Source organism: Hoplias malabaricus, chromosome 4, assembly GCF_029633855.1.
Source record: "Hoplias malabaricus isolate fHopMal1 chromosome 4, fHopMal1.hap1, whole genome shotgun sequence".
Taxonomy (NCBI): Eukaryota; Metazoa; Chordata; class Actinopteri; order Characiformes; family Erythrinidae; genus Hoplias; species Hoplias malabaricus.
This window is the reverse complement of record NC_089803.1, coordinates 68,033,001-68,049,013: the sequence shown is the minus strand read 5'-3', so window position 1 is coordinate 68,049,013 and position 16,013 is coordinate 68,033,001.

Genomic DNA, 16,013 nt, shown 5'->3' with positions numbered 1-16,013 from the left:
GTTTGTTTCAATAAAACATGTCCATCCAGTTGTTTAGCAGTTCACTCCTTGTGTATTTCAAGGTTTCAACAAGTTACTATAGCGTTCAGTTTGCTAGCAAAACGGCTCCAATCTGCCAGTGCAACGTGAAAAATAAACACGTTGCAATTAAACTATGATTAAACTCCCACTATGCTTTCAGCATGTTTCTTGTTTAGTTTCAGATGCCTCGTGTCCCCATCTGCAAAACAAAGCCACTGTTAGATTGGCCATGTTGAAGGATGTTTATGTTGTAAATGTACTAGCCTACAGTCAAACTGTTGGTCTCTTTTTGCATTCACAGTTGCTTTGTTTGTTAAAACTTGCAAGCATTTTGTAGGGAATGAATACTCTTGTACTCTTGTAGAATAATATAATAATATATGTCCATAATCAGGTAGACAATCACTTTAATTACTGAATTAAGCTACTTCATAGGTCACTTATTATGGACAAAGGGATTAAGCTGCTATGCACAGCTTCTGTAATGTCTATGGTAATATAAACTCTTCTGGAGCAGCTGTACACAAGCTTAATTCCAAGCAGCAGCTAAAGAGCTATGAAATCACAAAGCATTGATGAGCTGTCGATTTTGATCCATAACCAATCATGCAATATCCGTACCTGAACTCACTAATGCTGCTGTTCTTGAGTGCCATCAGATTTTCACGAAAAAGTCCAAAATCTATTGTTGAAGCTGTTTCAAAGGCATAAAATGTGTTACATCAGCAAAAGAATGAACCAGGAGGACAAATACCTGACAAATACCATTGATTTCAGTAGAAAGGTTGGACAAGTAGGTGTCCAAATATTTTGAACGTACACAGTTCAAATATGTTTGAGTAACTTGTTCCCAGAAATACCCCTTTTAGTACATTTAAGTTGTCAGATTTCATGGTAATTACAGCTTCATTCTGAATGGGAGATGGGAAATGAGCCATAGCAAATGTGAAGATGATACCGCTTTAGAAAATACACTGCCTCTATGAAGATTCTTCCAAAGGTCTCATTTATAAATACGGCTTTACGTGACAATCTCTGCCAGCAGCTTTAATGCACGTAGCATGTTTAAGTGAAGAGTAAATCCCAAAGCCAGAGAGCATTAAAATCATTTGCCAGTCAGTCTGTGTGTGCATGTGAGAGAGAACAGGTAGAGTCTTGCCACTGCCAACGTGTCTGTAACTACAATCCTGCTTCCAAAAAACACAAGCCTTAAAAAGCTTTGGAGAAGGCCTTGGACAAAAAAAGTGGTGGGAAGGAAAAGAGAGAGAGAGCATGACAAAGAGAATCATACACTCTCTCCATCAACTGCTCTTATTCCCTTCTACTTTCCTTATAATTACATTATACTTTTTTACAATTGCTAACAAGCATTTACCTATAACTAAGACACTTTTTCTGAACTCTAAACACAGCAACACATCTACCTCATACAAATAGCCAAATAGTTAACCTTCTGCTCAAAACCACTTTTTTGTTAATTAAATACTAAGGTTTTGTTTCAATATTCAAACAAAACTTTTCTTCATACACTAACCCTATCAAAACACAGCAAATCTCTCACTCTCTTTTTGCTTCTGTATGTTGTTGTAGACTCACACTGACCACTCAGTCCAGAAAGCCCTTTTAGTTGAGTCCATGTCATTGACAGCACTTCAACACCAGTGTATGTCTCAGAGTGAGTTTAGAATCAGGTGTGATTTATTCATTCATTCATTATCTGTAACCCTTATCCAGTTCAAGGTCGCGGTGGGTCCAGAGCCTACCTGGAATCATTGGGCGCAAGGCGGGAATACACCCTGGAGGGGGCGCCAATCCTTCACAGGGCAACACACACACTCACACCTACGGACACTTTTGAGTCACCAATCCACCTACCAATGTGGGTTTTTGGACTGTGGGAGGAAACCGGTGCACCCGGAGGAAACACGCAGACACAGGAAGAACACACCATACTCCTCACAGACAGTCACCCGGAGGAAACCCACGCAGACACAGGGAGAACACACCACACTCCTCACAGACAGTCACCCGGAGAAAACCCACACGGACACAGGGAGAACACACCACACTCCTCACAGACAGTCACCCGAAGAAAACCTACACGGACACAGGGAGAACACACCACACTCCTCACAGACAGTCACCCGGAGGAAACCCACGCGGACACGGGGAGAACACACCAACTCCTCACAGACAGTCACCTGGAGCGGGAATCGAACCCACAACCTCCAGGTCCCTGGAGCTGTGTGACTGCAACACTACCTGCTGCACCAACGTGCCGCCCAGGTGTGATTTATCTACATCAAATTTTTCTCAACTTGTCATTGATCTGTTTATTCAGAAATGCTTATCGTTTATTTAAATAGAGCTTTTCAGCTGCTGATGTTCCAGAAGTAGATGTTTTATACTGTATTTAAGGATTTGAACAGTAGGTTCTCATTTCTGTCACTCTGTGTGCAAGCATTTATAAATGAGTCAAGAAAGATCCATAGTTTTGGTTTTGGGAAAGCTTGTATGTGCAGAAAATTTAATCATGTTAGAAACGTTAATTTACTGCATATTTTGTGAAAACAACAGGAAATTGTTAAATGGTATAGTTCACAACTGATAGATGTTGTGCTAATTGTGTTTAAGGATTTGAAAATGTGAATGCAGGTTGGACAAAGTGATGTAAGCAATTGTAAAAAACTGTAAACACATCTCCCTTCATCTCTAAATTTATTATTATCACCTGAATGAGGTGAAGCTGTTGTACATCAATCCACAAGATTATCCACAAGATCCACAAATCCACAAGATTAAAACCACTGATAGATTAACTGAATAACACTGATTATCCTGTTACATTCAAATCTATCAAGGGGGGTGGGGTGCTATAGCAGACAGCAAGTGAAGCAGGAAAAATAGGCAAGTGTAAGGGTCTGTGGGGTGTTCCTGGTAAGCAGTGGGTAGAATCTACCAAAAATGCTCCAGAAAAGGACAACGGGTGAATTATCACAAAGTCAATGATGCCAAAGGCACACTGAGGTGAGAGAGATAAAAGAGGTCAATATGGGCACATAGCACCATACTCACTCTGATCTAACACACTTCTGTCTGTGCCAGAGTTAACATTTCCAGCAATTTCCACTACTTTAGCTCCACTGTGGAACTAAAGACAGGCTAAGTGACTGAGTGAGTGAGTGAGTGAGTGAGTGATTGATAGGGTGAAAGATTAAGTGAGTGAGGGAGTAAGGAACTGATTGAATGATTGATTAATTGAGAGAATGAGATATTGACTAACTAAATTACTGAGGGACTGAGAAATGTACTGAACAATTGATTGAATGACTGAGTGAGAAATGAAATACCTCAGTGAGTGAGTGAATGAGCATTTGTGTGTAAAGGTGCTAGAAATTGTCCTCTAAACAGATCCATGTCTTATGCTAATTCACAGACACATTCTGTACATGAGATTGGTGAATGTAAAAAAACATTTTTGAAATGTAAAGAATCTTCATTTTGATTTAATTCTGTGAAAACTGAATGGTCCTTGGGGGGAAAAGTATTTTTCCCAAAGAGGTTATTGTGACTCAAGCGTAAAGCAGCCTGGTTGCTTAGATTACTTAATAAAACATATGTCTTCGTTTATATACATCCCTTGCTGTGGTTTGGTTTGGTTTGTGATCTACAGAATAAACAGGGAATGAATGAAAGGAAATTAATGAATAGTTAGAAAAACAAGGCCTAAAGACAGCAGTGGTTCTGCTATTACATTCAAGAAATGCAATAAAATTATGGCACCTGCTGTTTTATACATGGATTGTGTGTGTGTGTGTGTGTGTGTGTGTGTGTGTGTTTGAAGGAGTACTTATTACAGCTTGTTATAATTACATAACAATTTCTTCTAAAATGGAGAATTTTTAATCTGCATATGCTACAGCACCAGCATTAACTTTTCTGGAATACTTGGATGATTAGTTCTGGATCACACACTCCACTCCAACTCACCCCGAGGTGTTGAATGGAGCTCCATCTCTGAAGGGAACACAGTTCCAGCACTGCACAGCTCAATGCTGGTTAACCATATCAAGTTGTAAATGGTGCTGGAAAATGTGATGTTGTTTAAACCAAATATGGTGTGTTTTTCTAAGGGAAGAATGTTTTTCTTAGGGTTGAGTTTCCCTTTTCTTATCACAGTGTGAGTCTACAACCTGGTTCTGCTGTTTCAGTTACTGCAAACAATCTGGATTCAATCAGGGGGTAAACAGCACTGCCTGAGTGATGTGTTGTGTCTACTTGGGTACTGGCAGTGTTAGTTCTAGTTCTGCAGAGATGTGTGTTTTCTCTAGGCTTATGTGGCTGAGACAGACAGTAGCACTGATGGAGTCTGTTAGATCCATCAAGAGTTTGGTGAAACCACTGTTTGTAAAAGGCAGTTCTGAACTCAGGCACAGAGCTAAACTATGGACATCCCCACCCTCTAGAGCTCAGGACATGTGGTCATAACATGCTAGAGACTGGATTTCAAAATGAGAAAACAATTTTTGTTTACGCTCCACTACAAATTTAGTAATATCTTGGTAAAACTGCTTGGGAAAAACTTCAGTTCAAGTACATCTCATGCAAAAAAATACTAAGAGACTACATTAAACTGGTAATCTCAGATACCTAGTGCACCATTGCTAACACACAGTTTAGTTTCACACACAAATAGCATTATACTCATCAATATATTGGCAAAATATTAACCCAGCATTACTGACTGAATGCAATCAAATCATCACAGCCATTGCAGGAGAATAGAGACAGTTAATGCAACAAAGGTGGACAGATGAACTCTTAAAAGTGTATATGACCACAAATGATTGGTTATAAATGTATATTGCGTAAAATGTTTTGCACTTATTTAAATGTTCTTTTCTAATACCTGGTGCTCACAACTGATATAGCTGCCAAAACTACTGTGCAAAAAAAAAAATCAGTTATTACACAGTAAATTCACCAGTGTTAAATCAACACTATTAGTGTTAAATTAACACTGTTTGTGAAATAATTTGACACTCTCAGTGTTAACACTAATAGTGTTGATTTAACACTGGTGAATTTACTGTGTATTTTGATGAAATATAGACATAACAGAAATCACTCTAGATACTGGATAATAGGCTTAAGGTTAAAAAGGAAGGTCTGTTTGGACCCCAAAACATTGTGGGTAAATAATTGTGCCCAGCTGATCCCATGATTTCAGATTATCTGTCATTTCTTGTCGATTGGCAATTGTCGTTTCCAATCTGTCTGGGATTTTTAGTGCTAGCACAACAGCAGTGTTTAGCTCTCAGAACCGTGCAGCAGCCTGATAAACCATTATGGTGAAATAAAAAGAACCAACTATGTCATTAGTGGCACAATGAAACCAGCTCTTTGGAAAATCTTGGTTTTGAAGTCTGCGGTGGTCAAAAGGAAAAAAAACACACATTAATTTCTCTGTGTGTTCACACTTATAAAAGACTCGTCATGTTACAGTCAGAATTCTTGCATGGCTTCACACCATTGATCTGTAAACAGTGATGTATGAAACATACTGTAATGTTATAGACTGAAGTCTGTCAGTAGCCCAACACTGAGTATTGTAGCATTCTTGGTTCAAAAAAAAGAGAGGTGAGGACATTTGCTTTTTACAGAACCTATCGAACAACCAGCAGCCATGAGAACTTCAGGAACACCCATCCTGTTCATGACTAAAGAGCTCAAAACATCGGGGCGGTGGGATTGGTCACCAACATTGTACGGATTATGGGGTGTTAGCTTATTCCTTTAATTAAGAGACCACTGTTTCTGTAGACGAAACAACACAGGAGACTAAACTAACACCCTACAGAACTAGTCTACACAACATTAGCATTAACAACTTCAGCAAAAACATTAAAAATGTTTCTCCTTGGGGGCACATAGGAAGCTGTGTCAATCCCAACAGTATATTTATGCATAAAGTCAATGAGGTACAACGAAAAGGCCCTTCCTTGCTTATGTCACATGCGCAGCTAACCGTAAATCATTTGCATGACATGCAATGTCAAACCTACCCATCAAATGTCATTCCTGTCAGTGGATTCTTTATGAGTGCAACCATTCATTCATTCATTCATTCATTGTCTGGAACTGATTAAAAACTCCAGCAATACTGGTGTGTCTGATCCATTTGAACCAGTTCAACACACACTAACATGAAACCATTATGTCAGTGTCATTGCAGCATGGAGAATTATCAACCTCCCCAATCATATGTGCATTGTTGTGGCCCTGACAGCTGAAGAACAGGTTGAATGGTGGCTAAACATTATGCAGAGGAAACTGTAGTATGGTACTAATCACATGAATAATTCAGCATCTGAATAAATCAATTAATGATTGTATTGTGGTTGTGCAAATAAGCACACAAACAGATATCTCTCTATTGTTATGTAATAACCCTATAAAATCTATTTACCTTATTCTCATGGAACTGGGCACCACAGTGGCTGAATAAGTATAAAAAAGCTCTAATAATCAAAAGCTGAAATACAAGGTTTACTTTGAGATTGGCTTTTCAGCATGAGATGGGATACACGGTTTGTTCTTTTTTCATTTTGAATACACATTCTTACGCCTGACCACACAAACACAGCAGATAGCTTTGCAGCTGAGTGTTACTTTGTGTCTAGTGTTCTCTATTAATCATCAAGGGTTTTGCCTCGCTATTGCAACAGAGCGTGGTTCAGCATTTTCCCAGAAATACCACACACAGGTCCAGTAACGAAAATGCAGCTCAGGGTCCAAATGTGTCCAAATGTCTCCAGAATACTAAAAAAAAATGTTGATGTTACTGGGACGTTTGAGTGATCCCCATGATAACACTGTGGCTTTTCTGCCTAATGAGTTTCAGGTTTAGAGTTTTAGAGTTGAGTTCAGTTAAGTTAGGTCCAGGTGTTTCATGGCTGAGTTAAATAGAGAATTACATAAATGGGAGTACATACTACAATAGAACAAAAGTTTAGTGAAATGAAGAATCATTATAATCATACACCCACCCTCTTCCTACTGGCAGCCACCCAAATTATATTGTTCCAATCCTACAACTTCACTCTAAGATTGCTGTGGCCATTTATGATCCGATCAGCAACCAGCTACCCTTAAAATCTATGGTTACTCATTGAGCCCATCACATGAGTACCCAAACCACCCACTGCATCACTATCTCTTCATAGGAGTCATCAGATAGTCACCTCCCCTCATCAGTGTTTCACTGAATTAAGCCCATGACACCTCCAGAAGGCTCAACAGTGAAGTCTGGCGTCCCAGAGCCAGCCCTCTCCAAGCCAGCTTTACAGTCTTACCTTTCCCTTGAGTATCAACAACCATAAATCCACACTGGCCTCCCTTGTGACTAGGGACTAGGTATAGCACCTAGCCCCACTGGCACTGTTAATGCATGCTCCGTGCCAGAGGTTCCATGTGATCTTTACATGCTACATCACCAATCACCACTACAGCCTCTACAGTGCATTTCCTCATCTAGTCTGTTCTCCTTATCTACAACCAATGACTGGACCTTTCAGCTGTTTCTGATAACTCCTTCACAGCTGCCCTTAGTTTCTGGCCCCTGATGCCAAACTGCACAAGCAGGGATGTGGCAGAATTGGCTACACATACCCTAACACCTATCTCCACCGGTCTTACATGTTCCTGCCACCCGCATTCCTTCAGCTCAGCCGCCAAGTCCGCATACTTGAGCGTTTTCCTTTCGAATGCTTCATCTACTGCATCCTCAAATGGAACTGTTAACTCTGTGAAATCTGTTTACTTTCAGAGTACAGCTCCATATCTGGCATTAGTGTAGTTAACGTAATGTACTACGTTTTGTATGTGTTTTACCTACATCCACCAGCAATTTCTAATCTTGTGTTTCACCCCCATCTACCAATATTTATAGCCTGTGCGCGCTCTTGAATACGTCCCCTTCACGCACAAACCTAATCACTTTATTAGTACAACCACTTGTCAATGCATTTACCTCTAAATGTTTTCTGTCCAACAAACATGATAAAACGCTTAGCACCTGATTATGTCTCTATGTATATCTCCCCTGCAACAAACAAATCTTACAAGCTGATAGAATATGCTTCAGTGTGCCAACCCCTGTACATAATCTAAAACTAGTGTCTTCACCTACCCACTGTCCAAGATTTTGTGGATTTGGAAGGATATCATAAGTTGGTCCAAGTAAAAGCTTAGTATGATGTGCCTCCATCACCCACAATTCTTACCAAGTTATCTTTCACTTCTCTACATTTTCCCAGTGAAGCCGCTGGCCTTGTTTTGCATGTGACGCTGCTGTTGCACACTGTGCCACCTCTTCCTGATTATGAATAAATCTAATCATCATTTGCCTTCTCACTGGTGAGGTAGCCTTACTAAAAGCTTTCCATGAATCACCTGACCCAAGGTCTGCTCTTCCACATTGCACTTGGCCAATCAAATCCCTTAGTACTAATGAGCTCCTGGCTACCTGCACTGCTACTTGTGGGTTTCACTTCCTTCCTGCTTTTGTGACTGGTGCTGCTGCTTTAACCACTGCATCCCTCAAGCCTGACAAAATCATTTTGTGACTCACCATTGCACATTTAAATTTATCAACTAAACTAGTGGTAGCTCCAGTACCCCTTTCTCATACCATGCCACACTAATTAAACACTGTGGCACCCCTAGCCACTACCTTATAGCCTTGTTCATAATCCTTTACATCTTCTCTACTTCTGTGATTGAAATGTCATATACTGTCAATGGCCATCTAATACGAGGCAGTAAGCCAAACTGCAGACACCACAATTTCAACTTCTTTGGCAGACATGATCTATCTGTGTGCTATTAATAGCCTTCACCAATTCAGCCTTTATTCCCACAACTTGGTCGGTATCATTAAGCCCTGCATTATACCATCTAACCAAACTCTTTATTGGTCTGTCCAGTACTGTAGGAATCATTACTTCTTCCATCCAAAAATTTTCCTGTTGAAGATTCTTTTGACAGTCGACAAACTTCTAGACGTGCTAGACGACAACTTTTAGCCTAGCATTCCTTAGATTATCATTTAACTTCCCCAGCAACCACTATGTGCAAGGCACAATAGTCGTCAGAGTCATTATGTCATCCATGTAAGCCTTGATTGGGGGAAGCCAAGTATCATCACACAAGCTCTCCCTGCCTACGACCCACTTAGAGGCCCTGATTACTACCTCCATCACCATCATAAATGCTAACAGTGAAATCTTACATCCAGCCATTATACCTATTTCTAACTGCTGTTATGACATAACAAATTCCCCTGTACAAAAGCAAAACTGAATATCCTCAAAATATGCTTTAACAAGCCTAGTAACCTTATCTAACCTAGTGATCTAATCTTATTTATAGGTGATGTTTTTACTTAGAGACATCCAGGGGATGAAACCGAAATCCAAATTAAGTATTTACATATGATTTCCAGACCTGACTCAAAAACTTAACCCAGGGCCAAATAATGTTCATTTTGAAACCCAAACCAGCCCTGAATCTGCTCACATAGTAACAGACTCATTTTTAATGTGTTGGGTTTGTATAATAAGCACTTGAGGTAAGGAAATCATGTTGTGATGAATTGACATTATTCACATATATAAAACACTGTTTGTAATATTTATGACATTGCTAATAAAACCTGGCAGGTAACATCATTCACCCTCTTCTGTCCAACTGTTAGTCCCAATGATCCTCATCCAACTGCTACTGTATAAATTTTGAAAACATTTTAATCAAACTTTACAAGAAAGTAGAAATAATAATCAAAGACTTTTCCAAAAGTAAAACACACCTCTCATCAGCCACAGCATGAAGCACAAAGGATGAATTGAACTTCTTCTTCAATATCGCTCAAGGGCATATTTACCCAATCCCCAAACTTTGGTTTTCCAACTACCTGACAAGACTACACACAAGAGAAAATACATTACAGAACATATCTTCCAAATAAATCCAAGTCTACTAAATAATAAAACAGTTCATCAGAAAACACACCCATGTCCATATCAAGTGATATCTGAAAAAAATCATATCGAACTGGCTCAAAAACAGAGGAACATAAAGTCGGAACCCCTTCAGGTTAAGTCAGGTATCTGATGCTACCCTACTCAAATGAAGACAAATTTGGCAGGATTTCTGCCTCAATATTTATTATGTAATGCTAGCTGTAATCAAATGAAAGGCCTTTCAGTGTTCCAAGTATAGTGTCATAGGCCTGGAGTCCACCCTTCTATTCACAAGCACAGCTTGCAAGGCTCAAAGCTTTGACTTTACTAGCAGGAATTTCCGAACTGTGTAAACAAGTTGATTTTATAATCTGAAAATCCTCCTGTCCTCAGCATGAGAGTAATTAAAAGAGCTCAGAGCCAGCTCCCAGGTTCACTTTGTTGTCGGTCCATAAGTCTGAATATTCTTGCATTTGGGTGTATGAGTCAGTCCTAGCCTAGTGAAAGACCTCAGGGCAGAATTTTATAGGTCTTTGATGAACAGACAGTAAGTGCTTTTTTCCTGCCATAACTAGAGTCTGCATATACCTCAGACTTAGGGCAATTAAATACAATGCAGTCTATTTACATGTACAGGAGTGAAAGTTATTTGTGTCTATAAATATTTTGACACACATTCAGAGTTTCTTTGGGGTTTTGATAGGAAGGTGTACTTGGGCATTTTGACCTTAGGTTCTTGTGCAACTGCTCCAGAGTGTCTCAGTTTCTGGTCATGCTGTGTGTGCACAAAAATTTCTATGTACCCAATTACTGCACCTTAAAGTAGTTACATCATTGATAATCCCAAAGTGTGCACAGTTTTCAACTTTGGGCTATTTTTTGAACTATGGAAAATCCCAATCAGTGTTTCAGACAGTGTTTTGTGGCTAAGACTGAGAACAACTGGGTGGCTTTTGCCCATTCTTTAATAACTGGAGCAAGGCTCATCTGGATCCATCTGGTTTTGATCATTTGCCCTTATCCTATGCTGCCAAATGGCCACAGCACTGCCAAATACTCACTTTTACTTCACCAGAACTTCTTGGACTCATAAAACAAATTCTATCACTGACCATGCCAAAACCCAGTAAAAGAAACCAATGATCCCTGGTTTGTAGATGTGAAAAATGAAATGAACTTTTCAAAATATAAGTTTCACTGCAATAGCAGTGCACTGTTGAAGCCATTTAACCACTAGACACTTTTCACTGCTATTATATGGATGACTATTGAAGCTGAAGATATGCATAATAATGTAAACAGCTGTTTCACAGTCTAATGGCTATGACCTAAAAGTGTAGATGTCAGCAGAATCGTGGCAGACATCTGTTAAACATCAAGGTTCTAAGGATGTGATTCACTTTTTTGGGGCCAAAACACACAACAAAATCCAAAGTGCATTTTTTTAATAGGGAGTGAGTATCTGTGAATAAAAACATTAACAACATCATCAAAAACAGACTAAATCTCATAAAACGACTTGATACAAATTTGCCTTTGTCTTTAATACTTAATAAAATCATAGGCAGAAAAACTTGTTATTCTTTTCTTTTAGAGTTTTTATATACAATTTTATTTCCATTTTCAGCCATTGTCAGTTCAGCCATTAGTCATACCCCAATAACACAATGACATAAACCTGGGAGAGGGTGGGTAAGAAAACACTTTCACTGGCGTGTGAAGTGCCACTGCTTCTTTTCTAAATGTGGCTAACAAAAAGTTACTGAACAGTTCAAAACAGTTGGAGCCGAACACTAACTGTCTTGTACTGTTGAGTTAAGGGCAGAGGAATTTCCAAACTCTAAGAAGTTGTCATCACAGACATGTTTGGTGTCTGGCTAATGTAGCAAACTGGAAACTTACAGTTTCTCAAATAGCCACATGCTAACTGCAGCCTTCATTCATTCATTCATTCATCTTCTGTGTTTCCTTGAACATATAGCTCCAGAGCCTAATTGTTGGGCTTAAGCCTAGAATATACCCATTAACATACAGGGCATGACATAAACTCAAATTCTCCTACACACTCACACTTGTGGACAATTTCACACAGCTAGTCAAGAGATTAAAGATAAAAGAATCATTCAGCATTACCAAACAGTGTCAGAATGTCTTCTAACTACTTAACAGATGCTAACTGAAATCACTTAAGGTTTGAGGGAAATAGACCAGCATATATTTACTGAGACCTGCAGTTAGCATGATGCTAATACATAAATGCCTTGGCTTCTATGACTTGTTAGAAACATTAGCCTCACAGATGTTGTAAAAAACATGACAAATTATATGTTTCTAAGATTCAGGGTATAGGGAATGTTACAAAAGCACAAACAGTTGTCTATTTTTGGCAGATATAGACAACTATATATATCTATATATGGCAGATGTTATATAAATTCTTAATGTTAAAGAAATTGTAAGGCTAAGCCACATGCTCGTAAATAAGACCAGCTACCAGCAACACCTACATGTGTCATGTATGCTATTATTTTAAATACCAACAAAGTCAAACTATCATATCACAGTTGGGACAAAAAAAATTATCTCAATTTTTGTAAATTGTTTGGCATAATTTAAAAACTCCAGCTGAAATTTACATGCAGTCAAAAATTTGAGATGTTTGGAAAAGAAATGGTCACATTTTCCTTGGACTAAATAATTGCTGCATTATTATTTATTTAAGGTTAATTTCTTTCCCTGTAAAATTACCTTTTTGAACATTTAAGGTTTTTATTAATAACAGCAACAGCAACTACAGATTCTGATTTATATTCTGAAAATCCAGCATGACCAAAATGAATGACCTGTTATTCATGTGCAAGACCAGGACACACCATGCTAGACCAGTTTAGGCCATCCTCACCAGCAGTAGAATTCATATTGTTCAATGTAATTTTTTTCTAATCAGTGCACTGTAATTACTGTAATTCATTAATTCAACATCTCCCATCAATGAACTGCTTTGTAATGGATAAAATCATGGATATTACCTTATACCACCTTAAATCAACATGCACTTTATACACCTGGTCCATGACTATGCTTAACTTTCCAACAGGTGTCAGTACATTTCACCACCTTTGCTTCCAGTTCCACTGCCACATTCAACAGTTCAGAAACATGCTGAAGACTGCATTTGATCTCTCAGCACTCAAAGGCATATTTACTTTTTTGGCTTAAAAGGGAGTGAAATATTACTCTCAAAATACATTCACTTACACATGCTTCAAACTGTAACATACACAGTCCACAGAAATACAGGATCTATTAAGGGATTCTGTTAACCCTCAACCTAGTGTTTCACCAATTTCCAGCCAAAGATTGAGTAAAATAAAGTGACTGTAGTTTTTGTTTCACCACTCCTAAGCAGCAGGTATTGGAAGTACATAAATACTTTATTTAACTATATAAATATACCCAGACTTATCTAAGGGAGTATCGTGTTAAAATCGTATACCCAAGTGAAGGTATAAACGTCCAATTTTTTTCACATCAGGATTCTTTTCTGTTGACATAAAAATGAGAAGGAAATAAAGCAGAAGATGTGAAGAAGATGTGAATGTCTATACACTAAAATATTTAGAAAAAAAAAATGGAAATTTGGTTTTATTCCAGAAACATCCTCCAGCCTTGGAAAGATGGAATACATTTTTCCTCTGACTGATGTGGGACAAAACCACTGCATCTTTTCAGACTGTCACTAATGCAACCCCACTGATACATTTAGTGCATCAGAGGACAGAAAGGGCCATTTCACCCACTCAGAGAGTGAGGTCTGTGTCCCGGCCTTGGACAACCAAGGCATCACCTGGGATCAAACCAGTGATCTCCTGATGATAAGGCCAACACTTATACTGCGGTGCCACAGGTTTGAATCTCAAGCTGTAAGTGTATCAAATTATCTGTAGTTTTTAGAGTATGTAGGGTGAGTACCACATCCAACCGTCTAACTGCAATAGTAAAGCATAGAATACAGCTTTCAAGTGACACTAATAGGCCTTTAAGTTAAAGTAACACAAGAGGTTGCTGAAATATTTGGGATGAAAGTCATGAGAGGGACATAAAGTGCTCGGCCAAGATGAAAACTTCCCAGCTTCCAGCTGCAGTGCAGAAGGAAAAAGAGAGGGCTAAACCTCGAGAGCAGTTGTGGAGGTGGTGTGTATGTGTATGTGTGTGAAAATAAAAAAAACATGAAGGGGCCAAGAACCTCCATCCGAAGTGCAGACAAGAGTATTATTGGTGGCTTTGTTAATATAAGTGTGTAGAGAGATACCATAGTAGTAGTAGTAGTAGTGTGTGTGTGTGTGTGTGTGTGAATGAGAGAGAGAGAGAGTGAAAAACAGAGAGAGAGAGAGAGAGAGAGAGAGAGAGAGAGAGAGAGAGAGAGAGAGAGAGAGAGAGAGAGTTTTCTTTGGAAAATACCTGTCAGCCTGTAAAATATATGATATCTTTACTGGTCTCTCCAGGCTCAGAAGTATAGTTTGGTATGTCTGGCGCTCTCACTGTGCATGTGTGTGTGTGTGTGTGTGTGTGTGTGTGTGTGTGTGTGTGTGTGTGTGTGTGTGTGTAAAAGTCATTATTGGAATAGCAGTACTGTGTCAGGAAGTAGAACCTCGGCTGTAAAAGGCACTTGAAGCGAAAGTTAGAACTGCTTTAAGTGATCATTAACAGAATTAATGCAATTAATATAATGTCTTTACTGTTCATTACTTATTCGTTTCTCATCCATGGCAGAGTTACACCCACTTTAGTGTTAAATCCCTTCAGCCATTTAGTGTTCAATAGACATTTTACTAGATACACATCTGTGGCCTTACTAGTTTAGTAGTCTAAAAACACCTTTTTTCTCTAGTACATTGTTGGGCCACTTCTAGCCTGGATACATGATGAAATAGGGTTAGGTTTGGAGGCACAAAATGTTGTGTAAAGTATCCTGCACACACAATTACTGCTTGAATGGCAATAAATCTGGTAACTGGGCATGGCATATGTCCTAGTACGTCAACAATCACACACCAATACGTACATTACCCAAGAGTTGCCATACGAGAGCTGGAAAAAGCTTATGTGCCTTTTTGGTAAAACAGTGTCTAATGCCAGCCTTACTCCAAGTGATTTTTCAAGTGATTTCACTATCGCAGACAATTTTCCAAAGCTGGAATAAAATTATGTGGGTCTGGTGGGAGTCACAACCCATTGTCTTGATTTTTTGGTGAGAGGAAAGGTCAGGAAAGGTCAGGAAAGCAGTTTTAACTCACATCGTTTTCTCGTCTTGATGCTTCAATAAAGCATAAATAAAGTTGTGTTTAATATTATCAAAAGTTTATTGTGTTTTATGTGTAAATTATGTTTCTGAGGCTGATCATTTTAAAAAGACGCAATTTACCAATGAGGCCCCATTTATAATGCGGCCCCACCACGTCGATTCCTGATGCAGGGGGCTCCTAACCAAGCTGCTGTATTTGACGAGTTGGCAGTGAGAACGTGGAAGTGGCAGACACTAATAAAATTGACGGTGAAGCGGCTGTCAGTTATGAGACTGTGGTGTAGTGCGTGAAGTTGTTCAGCCCGTAACTCAATTCAGTAATCCAACCCATGTTAGAAATTAAGAAAGGTATTGTAGACGTACATTTATTGTCACTAAAGTTACACACGGTGTAAATGTACTTTTAAGAGTGCTACAGTTGCTTTAAAGTCCAGCTGTGTTCCCTAAATATCCTCTTCTACAGGAGTTATGAATATCTGTATGCTTGTACATTAATACAACTTAAAAACCTACAATTAATATAGAATATGGTAAAATTATGTTCCCTATCTAAAAGTACTTAATATGTACTGACAGTTTTTCTGAGACTGAGGAATCTAGTTGCAATCTTGTAATTATTGAGACTGAAAATTTTCAGTCTCTGCAAAATCATAGTTTGCGACTAA